This window comes from Ranitomeya variabilis, chromosome 8, assembly GCF_051348905.1.
Source record: "Ranitomeya variabilis isolate aRanVar5 chromosome 8, aRanVar5.hap1, whole genome shotgun sequence".
NCBI classification, from domain to species: domain Eukaryota; kingdom Metazoa; phylum Chordata; class Amphibia; order Anura; family Dendrobatidae; genus Ranitomeya; species Ranitomeya variabilis.
In genome coordinates this window covers 66471118-66485671 of record NC_135239.1, presented here as the reverse complement: position 1 = coordinate 66485671, position 14554 = coordinate 66471118, and the positions used below count along the sequence as shown (strand labels likewise).

General features: G+C 44.6%; 1 protein-coding gene across 2 annotated transcripts in view; it reads right to left on the bottom strand.

Annotated features, from left to right (window-relative positions):
- LOC143788308 (dimethylaniline monooxygenase [N-oxide-forming] 2-like) overlaps positions 1–6643 on the bottom strand; it is a 94055-nt gene extending 87412 nt beyond the window's left edge. For both annotated transcript variants that reach the window (XM_077277869.1, XM_077277871.1), the window contains exon 1: positions 6613–6643. The gene's annotated coding sequence lies outside the window, so the exon portion shown is untranslated. The remainder of the gene's footprint in view (positions 1–6612) is intronic.
- Positions 6644–14554: the final 7911 nt, after the last annotated feature.

The window sequence follows — 14554 nt, the reverse complement described above, 5'->3', positions numbered from 1 at the left end:
TGGAGGACACTGGTGACGTCACTTATCTCCGGACATTAGCTCCGGACATTAGCTCCGGACATTAGCTCCGGACATTAGCTCCGGACATTAGCTCCGGACAAAGCCACGGAAGTTGGCACAAATTGCAGGAAGTAGTATTCTAGGCAATTATATATTAGATTATATATCAAAGAAATCTACCAAAGAAGATGTAATACCCTATGGGTGAGCAATATAATACTGAATACATTTAACAAGTTTCTTGAGGTTTATAGAGCAACGAACTGTACCGAAGAAGATGTAGCACCCTATGGATGAGCAATATAACATCGATAGGTTTTTTAACAAGATTTTTGAGGGTTATGTACCAACAAAATGTACTCCAAACCACGGAATAGTGTATGGGTGAACAATATAATACAAATGAGGGTATGTTCACACATTGAGTAACATTTATGCACCATTTTTTAATATCTTGGCACGAAAAACTCAGCTGCAAAAACTCGCATTTTTGTTACGTTTCTGACTCGTTTTTAATTGATTTGAGTGAAGTCAATGGTAAAAAATGCAGGACAAAAACGCACAGAGAATTCACATGCTGCCGATTATTTTCTGCACCAAATCTGCAAGTTAAAAATACTGACACTTTAAGTTTCTCATTCACTTTGCTGGCATCAGGTAATAGCATTATATATCTGAAAATTATACCCCAGAACCCGGAATAGCGTATGGGTAAGAAATGTGAATAAGTAAAAAACATTTTCAAATGCTTTTTTGTATTGTTATATACCACCAAAAATGTGCCAGAAAGCACATAATACTTTATGGATGAGTAATGTAATCCTTAAATATTTTTCTATTCTTTTTGTAAGTTTTACATACCACCGTAATGCAAAAATAACTGTGTTGAACTGTGTTGAACTGTATGCATGAGACATTGAATCAGTATAAATTTTTTGAAAGAAAACATTTTAAAATTGAAGTTGATGTAAGTATAAAGTCATAAAGGCTTTGCAGAAAGTGCAAAGCTAGACAAAAATTATGAGGAGAGTCAACCATAGACCCCTTAAAGGCAACAAATGGTGGGCCTCATTAAAATATTGAGGACAATGAAGAATGACCAAATTTACAACTTAAAAAATATTATTCTTTATTGATACAATATAAACAACGTGGGTAAGGGTGAAAACAAATACCCCTGACGAAGGCAAATGCAGAAACGCGTGTCGGGGTGGATGCATTCTTGAGACAGCAGCCGGATCCTCACAGTCACTGCTTCCAGCAGGTACTTAAATTTCCTCATATGGCACTATGTGAATTTTCATTTTCATATTATGAGCATTGATCTCTTTCATCTCATGGATAATGATCTTATATAATAACATTGGCACTTCGCTGTAGTTTCATTTTTTGCACTTTGTTACACTCAACAAGCTGCTAGCCACACATTGCAGTGTTAAGGGGATAATATATGCACATGCGCTTTATTATTTATTATTTTATGATCATTTCTTAACCCCATTCTTTCCATTCTTGCTTTAGGTCTTTCTTTTTGAGGATCCACATTTTTTATACATTTATATATTGTGGTATTTAAACCAGCAGACTCTTATTATCATCAATCTTTAACTTTTTTGTGCTGCTATGATCTACTCAATTTTCATTATTGCATAATTTATTTGTTCCCAATGTATTGCGTCCTCTTCTTGTTCCCTGTGTATTTGTTTCCACCCTTACGCATATTTTTTATATTGTATCACTAAAGAATAATATTTTTTAATAATTTTGTTGTAAATTCAGTCATTCTTCTTTGTCCTTTATATGTATTGCCGATATGATATGCCTTTCAATATCTCCATGTTACACATATAATGGCACATATGGTATTATCCCATATTATACATTAAGATACATTTATTTTATTGCCATCTTGACTGATGTGTATTGTTTTTTGAGTTTGTAACTAAACGCATTAAAATATTGAATATTACAAAGACTTTATGTGCTGCTGTCATTTGGTGGTGTGGAAATGTGTGAGCTAATCCAGGCTTTGTTTATTTTTATGAGAGTGAGCATGTCTGCATTCTCTGTTGACAGGCAAAAGCGCCTGTCTGTTATGACCCCCCCCCCCGCGGCACTAAAAACCAGCTTAGACAAGATGCTAGCGGCAGGGCAGTGCAACACCCTGCCCGCTGTGCTGGTGTCATGAAATTGACCCATGCCTTTGACACTGTATCCCTGCCTCTGCTGTATGTCTCAATGGCCTCCTCTCCTTGGTTGGTCAAGGATGCTTGACTCCTGTCACTAGTGCTGTCTGATGGAAATTTTATCAACATATTTTCTACAATGGCCTTCTGGTATAGCACTATTTTAGAAGACCTTTCCACCCCAGGAAGAAGAGATACAAAGTTCTCCTTGTAGTGTGGTTCTAACAGGGTGAAAAACCAGTACTCTTTTTTGGCCAATGTAATGCAAGGGTCATGGGAACGGCAGCGATGCATAAAATTGGTCATATGCGCCAAGCTCCATACTTCCAACATTTCCCTGACTCCACCATGATGATGACTCTCCATCTCCTTCTCCTCCCTCCTGTCATGATCCGTTCTGAAGTTTAGTCCTATCTGCTCTTTCTCTGGGTGGATCATGTCAAGGGATAACTTTGCTCTGCCTCATTCTGGGCTTTGGTTTGCTATTTAGCTCCCAGGTATCCTGAGGGTGGTGTCAGCTATAGCTCTGCCTTCGGCGTGTGAACCTGACTCTGGAAGCCCTTGATTTGTCCTACAGTGAACCCTGACTTGTCCAGTGTCTGTTATCTCCCCCTGCCTGCCCTTTCCCAGCGTCTCTTTGTTTGTCTCTAGATCTGCTTGACTCTCTGGGTCTGACCTCCTGGTTTGGCTTTTGACTCCGTGTCAGTTTGTCCCTATTGTACCATATTTACTGATCCCTTGCTATGTCCTGACTATCCATTCTGTCTAAATCCTTTTGTACTGTTGTGCTGTCTTGTGCTCTGACTTGGCTTTCCTGACCTCGCTCTCGCCACTAGGTGACGTCTGTTCAGCTGCTCTGTGTGTGCAGTCTTGCTTCCCTATCAAGCTCCCCCTGGTGGAGGTTGCGCTGTACTGCACCGCAGCTGCATGACACCGCCCTTCTTCCTCATTCTCCTCCTCATTCCCATTCATGTAGGAGATTCGGAATGGTTACTGCAACTGTGTAGGTCACCAGGTCGGCACTATATTGCTATTCTTTTTCATCTAGCACTGTGTAAAAGCAGGGGAAAAAGTGAGGAGGGTGCACAAGCAGTGATCGGACACAGATGTCTGTGTGTTACATTTTGGGTAGATAATCGTGGCTGGAAGAGGTCATAGTGGTCTGCACTAGATGAGGAAAATGAATTACTTCAAATACAGTACAGACCAAAAGTTTGGACACATCTTCTCATTTAAAGATTTTTCTGTATTTTCATGACTATGAAAATTGTAAATTCACACTGAAGGCATCAAAACTATGAATTAACACATGTGAAATTATATACTTAACAAAAAAGTTGAAACAACTGAAAATGTCTTATATTCTAGGTTCTTCAAAGTAGCCACCTTTTGCTTTGATGACTCCTTTACACACTCTTGGCCTTCTCTTGATGAGCTCAAGAGGTAGTCACCGGGAATGGTTTTCAATTCACAGGTGTGCCCTGTCAGGTTTAATAAGTGGGATTTCTTGCCTTATAAATGGGACTGGGACCATCAGTTGTGTTGAGCAGAAGTCTGGCGGATACACAGCTGATAGTCCTACTGAATAGACTGCTAGAATTTCTATTATGGCAAGAAAAAAGCAGCTAAGTAAAGAAAAATAAGTGGCCATCATTACTTTAAGAAATGAAGGTCAGTCAGTCTGAAAAATTGGGAAAACTTTGAAAGTGTCCCCAAGTGCAGTGGCAAAAACCATCAAGCGCTACAAAGAAAGTGGCTCACATGAGGACCACCCCAGGAAATGAAGACCAAGAGTCACCTCTGCTTCTGAGGATAAGTTTATCCGAGTCACCAGCCTCAGAAATCGTAGGTTAACAGCAGCTCAGATTAGAGACCAGGTCAATGCCACACAGAGTTCTAGCAGCAGACACATCTCTACAACAACTGTTAAGAGGAGACTTTGTGCAGCACGCCTTCATGGTAAAATAGCTGCTAGGAAACCACTGCTACGGACAAGCAACAAGCAGAAGAGACTTGTTTGGGCTAAAGAACACAAGGAATGGACATTAGACCAGTGGAAATCTGTGCTTTGGTCTGATGAGTCCAAATTTGAGATCTTTGGTTCCAACCACCATGTCTTTGTGTGACGCAGAAAAGGTGAACAGATGGACTCTACATGCCTGGTTCCCACCGTGAAGCATGAAGGAGGAGGTGTGATGGTGTGGGGGTGCTTTGCTGGTGACACTATTGGGGATTTATTCAAAACTGAAGGCATACTGAACCATCATGGCTACCACAGCATCTTGCAGCGACATGCTATTCCATCCGGTTTGCGTTTAGTTGCACCATCATTTATTTTTCAACAGGACAATGACCCCAAACACACCTCCATGCTGTGAAAGGGCTATTTGACCAAGAAGGAAAGTGATGGGGTGCTACGCCAGATGACCTGTCCTCCACAGTCACCAGACCTGAAACCAATCGAGATGGTTTGAGGTGAGCTGGACTGCAGAGTCAAGGCAAAAGGGCCAACAAGTGCTAAGCATCTCTGGGAACTCCTTCAAGATTGTGGGAACACCATTCCTGATGACTACCTCTTGAAGCTCATCAAGAAAATTCCAAGAGTGTTCAAAGCAGTCATCAAAGCAAAACGTGGTTACTTTGAAGAACCTAGAATATAAGACATATTTTCAGATGTTTCACACTTTTTTGTTAAGTATATAATTCCACATGTGTTAATTCATAGTTTTGATGCCTTCAGTGTGAATTTACAATTTTCATAGTCATGAAAATACAGGAAAATCTTTAAATGAGAAGGTGTGTCCAAACTTTTGGTCTGTACTGTGATTCACTAGATATTCCTGCACTGTATACACTATATACAGAGCTCCTGCTTGTAATGTCACCGCGGATCACTATATTACCTGCACACTTACAGTATACATTATCTACAACCTACAGAGCTCCTGTTTGCAATGTCACCGCTGATCACTATACTGCCTGTATATTTGCATTATACAATATCTACAACCTACAGAGCTCCTTTTTATAACCTTCCTGGTGGTAATATTAGTGTTAGTGTTAGTAATGATCAGTAGGGTGGTTTTACTCAGTCACAACTGCATATGCTGGTAATATGTGCCCGTGATGCTTGTTACGTGTTTATGCTTGCCCCTGTACATGGTATTTTTTTGTATATTGGTTTTGGTATAGTAGGTTTTGTTTAGCTACAGGATGGTGGTTATATTCAGACACTATGTGGTGGTAATAAATGGTCATGGGTTAGCAGCATTATTTCGACCTTGAGTAGTGATATTGATCTTTATATTTTGAACTATGCTCAGTAACAGAATTGTAATAATAATATATGCTTCTTGGTAACTGTATGACTATTATTATTAATAATAATAATAATAATAATTTTTATTTATATAGCGCCAACATATTCCGCAGCGATTTACAACTTATAGAGGGGACTTGTACAGACAATAGACATTACAGCATAACAGAAATCACAGTTCAAAATAGATACCAGGAGGAATGAGGGCCCTGCTCGCAAGCTTACAAACTATGAGGAAAAGGGGAGACACGAGAGGTGGATGGTAACAATTGCTTTAGTTATTTGGACCAGCCATAGTGTAAGGCTCGGGTGTTCATGTAAAGCTGCATGAACCAGTTAACAGCCTACGTATGTAGCAGTACAGACACAGAGTGCTATTAACTGCATAAAGTGTATGAGAACACGATGCAAGGAACCTGATTATGTGTTTTGGTTTTTTTTCTATTTTTAATAGGCCACACAGGGATAATTAGGTTAATGCGTTGAGGCGGTAGGCCAGTCCGAACAAATGCGTTTTTAGGGCACGCTTAAAACTGTGGGGATTGGGGATTAATCGTATTAACCTAGGTAGTGCATTCCAAAGAATCGGCGCAGCACGTGTAAAGTCTTGGAGACGGGAGTGGGAGGTTCTGATTATTGAGGATGCTAACCTCATTATTGCATCGTTACTATTACTGTTGTGTTTTCTGTTAGATTTACATGATTTATCTATAGTTTTCTTAATTTATGGTGGATAAACACATATGTCTTTATTGGCTCTGACAATGTCACTGAGGCCCATGTTTGGTATGTGGTGAGGGAGAGGAGGGATCAGATCAAAATTTTGTCCTTGGGCCCATAGAACTTTACTTACGCCATGTTGAAAGACACTTGTTACCCTGGATATGACAAGAGATTTCTCCATGACAAGAGACTATGTTGTTAGCAAATAATCATGGCAGTTATAATTGTATCATATATAAGTATAATAATATAATCACATGCAAATATACCTCAAAAATACCTGTACAACGCAGTGATGTCATAATAGTCATTATGTTACAAAACAAAGCCTTTGGTAAATATACAAAGGCAAACACAGACGGTTCTAGACACTGTCTATCTTACCTTAGTGTCTGACTTGTCTCAGTGCTTCAGGAGCCAGGAAATAATAAAATAGTCAAAGGTCCACTGTACAAGTTAATGATTCACCCAGATAAAAAGCTTTGGAGCATATTTATTAACGCTATTGCTCTACTCCTATTAGCTTTTACATTAAATTGAAAAACAAAATATTACCAAAATAAAAAGATGCATGATAAATTATAATATGATATTTGCATTCAAGTATCAATTGGGCTTAAAAGGAACTTGTCAGTTGATCATGCTGCCCAAACTATGTACAGCATGAATCAGAGAATAACTTCTACATTAGAAATATCTACCTTTTACTCTACCACACAGCAAAATTTCAAAGAAAACATAGTTTAAAGCATAGCCTGGGATGTGAGGACTTGTCCAAATTGCATATCTCCACCTGCGCAGGTACACTGACAGGACTCTCCTTATTCAGACACATGGATAATCCTGTCAGTCTAAGGGTACCGTCTCACATAACGATTTACCAACAATCACGACCAGCGATACGACCTGGCCGTGATCGTTGGAAAGTCGTTATGTGGTCGCTGGGGAGCTGTCACACAGACCGCTCTCCAGCGACCAACGATGCCAAGGTCCTGGGTAACCAGGGTAAACATCAGGTTACTAAGCGCAGGGCCGCGCTTAGTAACCCGATGTTTACCGTGGTTACCAGCGTAAAAGTTAAAAAAAACAAACCGTACATACTCACCTTTCGGTGTCCTTCAGGTCCCTTGCCGTCTGCTTCCCGCTCTGACTGAGTGCCGCCGTAAAGTGAAAGCAGATCACAGCGGCGACGTCACCGCTGTGGTCTGCTTTCACTTTACGGCGGCACTCAGTCAGAGCGGGAAGCAGACGGCAAGGGACCTGAAGGACACCGAAATGTGAGTATGTACTGTTTGTTTTTTTGGCTTTTATGCTGGTAACCACGGTAAACATCGGGTTACTAAGCGCGGCCCTGCGCTTAGTAACCCGATGTTTACCCTGGTTACAAGCGAACGCATCGCTGGATCGCTGTCACACACAACGATCCAGCGATGACAGCGAGAGATCCAGCGACGAAAGAAAGTTCCAAACGATCTGCTACGACGTACGATTCTCAGCAGGGTCCCTGATCGCAGTAGCGTGTCAGACACTGCGAGATCGTAACTATATCGCTAGAACGTCACGAATCGTGCCGTCGTAGCGATGAAAATGCCACTGTGTGACGGTACCCTAAAGCTAGGCCCCGTTCACACGTCCTTGTTTCAGGTACATGTGGTGACAGTTTTCACACGTACCGGAGACACGTACACAAGTACACCCATTCAAATGAATGGGTCTGTGCACACGTCAGTGCGTTTCCACGGACCGTGTGTTCATGGGCAAAACACGCTGATATGTCAGTTTTTTGCCGACAGCACGGACGGCAAAACGTCCCACACACGTACACATGGAGAAAACACTTTGATGTCCTCCGTGTGACACGGACGGCCGCCGGGGAAGAAGCACTATAGTAAACGCTGTTCCCCGGTGGCTGGTGCTGAAGCCAGCTGTCATCATTCTCTCCTGCTCTGCCAACGAGGAGAGGAGAATGATGAGTGTTGTATTAAAGTCCGAACGACAGCAGATGGTGGCTTTTGGGACTGTTACCCCCATCATTTGACACCTGCTGTTGCTAATAACAGTGACAGTAGGTGCAGATGATCGGTTATTCCACAGCACCAGCTGCGATCATTCGGAAATAAATGAATTAAAAAGTTGATGTGGGTTCCCCCCTGTTTTATTGAACCAATCAGACAAAACTCACAGCTGGGGGCTGCAACCCCCAGCTGTCAGCTTCTGCAAGGTTGGTTATCAAGAATAGAGGGGGTCCCCATGCTGTTTTTTTTAATTATTTAAATAAACAATTTAAAAAAAACGGTGTGGGTCCCCCCATTTTTGACAACCATTATTGCTAAAGCTCACAGCTGGGGGCTGCTGTTCTCAGACTGGTAAGAGGCCATTGATATAGGCCCACCCCAGCCTAAAAACAGCAGCCCATAGCTGCCCAGAAAAGGTGCATTCGATGCGCCTTTTCTGGCGCTTTGCCTAGCCCTTCCCACTTGCCCTGTAGCGGTGGCAAGTGGGGTAATATTTATGGGGTTGATGTCACCTTTCAGGTGACATCAAGCCCACGGCTTAGTGATGGAAAGGCATCTATAAGACACCTATCCATTGCTAATCCTATGGTTGAAATGTTAAATAAAGACACTGACAGAATAACGTATTTTATTTGAAAAAATTGTACAAACACCTTTAATGTTCTAAATTAAACCATACTTACTGTAACACCTAATTCTCTGATGCCCTCGATCTCCTGTAATAAAAGTAAAATAATAAACCAACAATATACCATACCTGTCTGTCGTTGTGTCCCACGCTGTAATCCAAGTCTAAGGCTACATAGTTTTCAACCAGGATGGTGCCAAGATGCAACCGTCCTGGCTGAAAACCACTGGTGAATGAGCTGCAGAGAGCGCAGCATCATTCACCAGTGGTGACAGCATCACGGCTGGCCTGAAATGAGATGACCTCTGCACCATGGGAAAAAGCCGGTGATGATGTCACCGCTTGTGTGCTCTGTGCAGCTCATTCTATTTAGCTCCCAAACTTGAATTACGGTGTGGGACACAACGACGAACAGGTATGGTATATTGTTGGTTTATTATTTTATTCTTTTATTACGGGAGATCGAGGGTGTGAGGGAATTAGGTGTGGCAGTAAGTATGGTTTAGGTTAGAACATTAAAGGTGTCTATGTAATTTTTTGAAATAAAAGACTTTATACTGGCTGTGTCTTTATTTAACATTCCAACTATAGGATTAGTAATGGATAGGTGTCTTATAGACATCAACCCCACAAATATTACCGCACTTGCCACCTCTACAAGGTAAGTAAGAAGAGCAGGCAAAGCGCCCGAAAAGGCACAACTAATAGATGTGCCTTTTCTGGGCAGCTGCAGGCTGCTGTTTTAGACTGGGGGCCTACATCAATGGCTCCTTACCAGTCTGAGAATAGCAGCCCCCAGCTGTGAGCTTTAGCAAGGCTGGTTGTCAAAAATGGGGCCTTTTTTATTATTTATTTAAATAATTTAAAAGAACAGCATGGGGACCCCTCTATTCTTCATAACCAACCTTGCAGAAGCTGACAGCTGGGGGTTACAGCCCCCAGCTTTGAGTTTTGTCTGGTTGGTTCAATAAAATAGGGGGGAACCCACGTCGGATTTTTCATTCATTTATTTCCGAAAGATCGCAGCCGGCGCTGTGGAATACCCAGATCATCCGCATCTACTATCACAGATGATGGGGTAACAGTCCCAAAAGCCACCACCTGCTGTTGTTTGGACTTTAATATAACGCTCATCATTCTCCTCTGCTCGCCAGCAGAGCAGGGGAGAATGATGAGAGCCAGCTTCAACACCAGCCGATGGGGAACAGCGCTTACTGTAGCCCTTCTTTCCCGGCGGCTGTCCGTGTGGTACTGATGTGGCACACGGTTGCCACATGTGAGCCGCACGTAGTACACACACGGACACAGATATCTCCGGTACAATTTTTTTCCGGTACTGGAAATATACAGACACTAGACTGTGGCCCGATTCTAACGCATCGGGTATTCTAGAATATGCATGTCCCCGTAGTATATGGACAATGATGATTCCAGAATTCGCGGCAGACTGTGCCCGTCGCTGATTATGTCATAAAGGTTGCCTCGACCAATCGTCGCCATGGCAACCATTATGACATCTACGTCGATACTGTGCCGGTCGCAGATTGGTCGAGGCCTGGCGGCCTCGACCAATCAGACGCGGGATTTCCATTATGACATCATCGTCGCCATGCTGTGCCCGTCTCTGATTGGTCGAGGCCTGGCGGCCTCGACCAATCAGAGACGCGGGATTTCCAGGACAGACAGACAGACAGACAGACAGACGGAAAAACCCTTAGACAATTATATATATAGATGTGAAACCGGCCTTAGATAAAGTGCCACGTAAAAGTTGGGCACCTCTGTTATTGTTAACAGTTAAGCAAGTTGAAGATGAAATAATCTCTAAAAGGGCTAAAGTTAAAGATGACACATCTCCTTTGTATTTTAGGCAAAAAAAATATTTCTTCATGTTTTGCATTTTAAAAATTACAAAAAGGAAAATGGTAAGATGCAAAAGTTTGGACACTATGCGTGGTTAGCACCTAATACCTTGGAAAATTCTTCCAGTTTTGTGATATCTCTGGGTCTTCTTGCATGCACTGCTATTTTGAGGTCTAACCACATATTTTCAATGATGTTCAGATCAGGGACTGTGAGGGCCATTGTAAAACCTTCGGCTTGCATCTTTTGAGGTAGTCTATTGTGGATTTTGGCATGTGTTTAGGATCATTATCCTTTTGAAGAAGCCATACTCTTTTCAACTACAGCCTTTTTTACAGAAAGTGTTATGTTTGCATCAAGAATTTGTTGAAATTTAATTGAATCCATTTGTCCCTCTACCTGTGAATAGGGTTGAGCGACTTTTATTTTTATAGGATCGGGTCGGGTTTCACGAAACCCGACTTTCTCAAAAGTTGGGTCGAGTGAAATCGGCCGATCGTATAAAAAAGTCGGGGTCGGCCGAAACACGAAACCCAATGCAGTGCAATGGGATACTATGGTTCCCAGGGTCTGAAGGAGAGGAAACTCTCATTCAGGCCCTGGGATCCATATTAATGTGTAAAATAAAGAATTAAAATAAAAAATATTGCTATACTCACCTCTCCGACGCAGCCTGGACCTTACCGCTGGTAACCGGCAGCCTTCTTTGCTTAAAATGAGCGCGTTCAGGGCCTTAGATGACGTCACGGCTTTGTGATTGGTCGCGGCCGCCCATGTGACCGCCACTCGACCAATCACAAGCCGTGACGTCATCTAAGGCCCTGAACGCGCTCATTTTAAGCAAAGAAGACTGCCGGTTACCAGCGGTAAGGTCCAGGCTGCGTCGGAGAGGTGAGTATACCAATATTTTTTATTTGAATTCTTTATTTTACACTTAAATGTGGATTCTGATACCGATTTCCGATATCGCAAACATATCGGAACTCGGTATCGGAATTCCGATACCAGATTCAGAAGATCGCCGACCTCATGGCCGATCCCACACAGGGGTCGGGTCAGGTTTCATGAAACCCGACTTTGCCAAAAGTCAGCGACTTCTGAAAATGGCCGACCCGTTTCGCTCAACCATGATTGATCCACCCTGATGCTTAATGGTTGGCAAGATGTTATTTTCATGTAATTATGTGCCCTTTTTTCTCCACACATACCTTTAATCATTGTGGCCAAAGAGTTCTATTTTAACCCCTTTACTCCCGAGGGTTGTTTGCACGTTAATGACTGGGCCAATTTTTACAATTCTGACCAATGTCCCTTTATGAGGTAATAACTCTGGAGCACTTCCATAGATTCCAGTGATTCTGACATTGTTTTCTCATTATATACTTTACTTCACGATAGTGGTAAAATTTCTTTGCTATGACTTGCGTTTATTTGTAAAAAAGCGGAAATTTGGCAAAAATTTTGCAATTTTCCAACTTTTAATTTTCATGCCCTTAAATCACAGAGATATGTCACACAAAATACTTAATGAGTAACATTTCCCACATGTCTACTTTACATCAGCACAATCTTGGAACAAAATTGTTTTTGTTAGGAAGTTATAAGGGTTAAAAGTTAACTGGCGTTTTCTCATTTTTGCAACACCATTTTTTTTAGGGACCACATCATATTTGAAGTCACTTTGAGGGGTATATATGATAGAAAATTCCCAAAAGTGACACCATTCTAAAAACTGCACCCCTCAAGGTGCTCAAAACCATATTTAAGAAGTTTATTAATCCTTCTGGTGCTTCACAGGAATTTTTGGAATGTTTTTTAAAAAAAATGGACCCAAACGTTGTTATACAATTTGTCCTGAGTACGCCGATACCCCATATGTGAGAGTAAACCACTGGCTGGAATTGAGATCGGACACGATGTTGCGCTTGGAGAGCCCCTGATGTGCCTAAACAGTGGAAACTAACAACAAGTGACACCATTTTGGAAAGTAGAACACCTAAAGAACGTATTAACTTATTTAGATGTATGGTGAGCACTTTGAACCCCCAAATGCTTCACAGAAGTTTATATTGTAGAGCCGTAAAAATAAAAAATCATATTTTTTTCACAAAAATGATCTTTTCGCCCCCAATTTTTATTTTCCCAAGAGTAACAGGAGAAATTGGACACCGAAATTTGTTGTGCAATTTGTCCAGAGGGGGGCTGGAACAAAGCGTAGCTGGGTGGAGGCCCCCCATGACTGCTTTGAGCCGGGCGGGCTTTTTAAATAATGCTGTGGTTAGGGATAGGAGGATGGCAAGGGGGGGAGGAGTTAGGATAGGGGAGGTAGGAAGGAAAGTGCGGGAAAACCGCCATTCCTTTCCTTATTTCTGGACGAAGAAGACGTACAGGATGGCGTCGGCGGAGTCCATGATGTCCCAGCTTCAGGAGATGGCCAGGTCCAGGAGAGGGGGCTGGCTCGAGGCCCAGCTGGCCTCCATCATTGGTGCTGCAGGAGGATCCGCTCAGAGCGCACGGGGCAGGAGGACCAGGCCCCCAGAGAGACTGTCTCCGGATCTCCCTGCGCGTGGCAGGCGCAGGCTCCGGAGCCCCTCCAGGGACCCTGCGGGCGGTGAGTCCGGCGGCGCTGCCTCCCCCGGTCGCTCCCGCTCCGGCAGGAACCCCAGTACCCGGCCTGCACGCGCCGGGCGTCAGACCCAGGACGCCGCCGCTGCTGCCGGGAGCGCCGGACCGGAAGTGCGGCCTGCGCGATCCAGGCAGAGCGCAGCCGCAGCTTCCCCCGCTCCTGGCAGGTCCCCGGCTCGCAGGGGGCGCACGGCCGCTGCTTCACCGCCTCCTTCCGGTGTACCGGTGTCCAGAGGGAGAGCAGCCGCCGCTTCCCCTGCCCTCATCAGAGCTACAGCGCCCAGGGGGCGCGCAGCAGCAAGAAGAAGCAGAGCAGCGCTGCCAGGAAGAGCAGCTGAGCCAAGAAGAGCGGCACAGCCAGGAGGAGCAGCAAGAGGAGCAGCAAGTCCAGGAGGAGCAGCACGGCCAGGACGAGCAGCAGCAGCAGCCAGGAATCCGGCCCCTTTACCTGCAGCAGGCACTCACAGCCCATCACCTCCCAGGGTGCCTGCTCGGATGACCACAAGGAGCACACAGGCGGCGGACGGTCAGCGGTCAGGAGGTCTTCTACGTCCCGCTTGTACAGAACGGCGCAGCGGAGGGAGAGATGCAGGCAGCAGTGTCGAGCTGCCTGCTCGGGAGCGAAGATCGTTGCACGACCGGGCGGGCTCGCCCGGGTTGGAACACGGGGATCGGTCGCGGTCGCCCAGGAGGTCTCCGGAGCTCAGAGCAGCGTATACCCGTTACCCATTGGACGGTGAGGTGGCGGGGGATACTGACCACAGACGGAGGAGTGGGTCCGTACAGCAGCTACAGCACGCTCGGGTCCCCCCTGGTGACGAGGAGGCCAGGGGCGCGGGCCTGGGGCAGAGAGGGCTAGCAGCGCAGCAGTTTCAACACGCTCGGGTCCCCCCTGGTGACGAGGAGGCCAGGGGCGCGGGCCTGGGGCAGAGAGGGCTAGCGACGCAGCAGTTCCAGCACGCTCGGGTCCCCCCTGGTGACGAGGAGGCCAGGGGCGTGGGCCTAGGGCATCGACGCGGCGAGGAGGTGTCGGAGTCCAGTGGTGATCGTCACGGGAGGTCGGAGCAACAGGGATCCGGAGGTCCGGCTGGCGGGGACACAGCACCCGCGCAGCGTTGTGAGTATGAGTCCATGTCTGGTTTGTCGCCCACAGGGGCCGAGTTACAGGAAGCTAGGAGGGGTCGGGTGGCGGTGT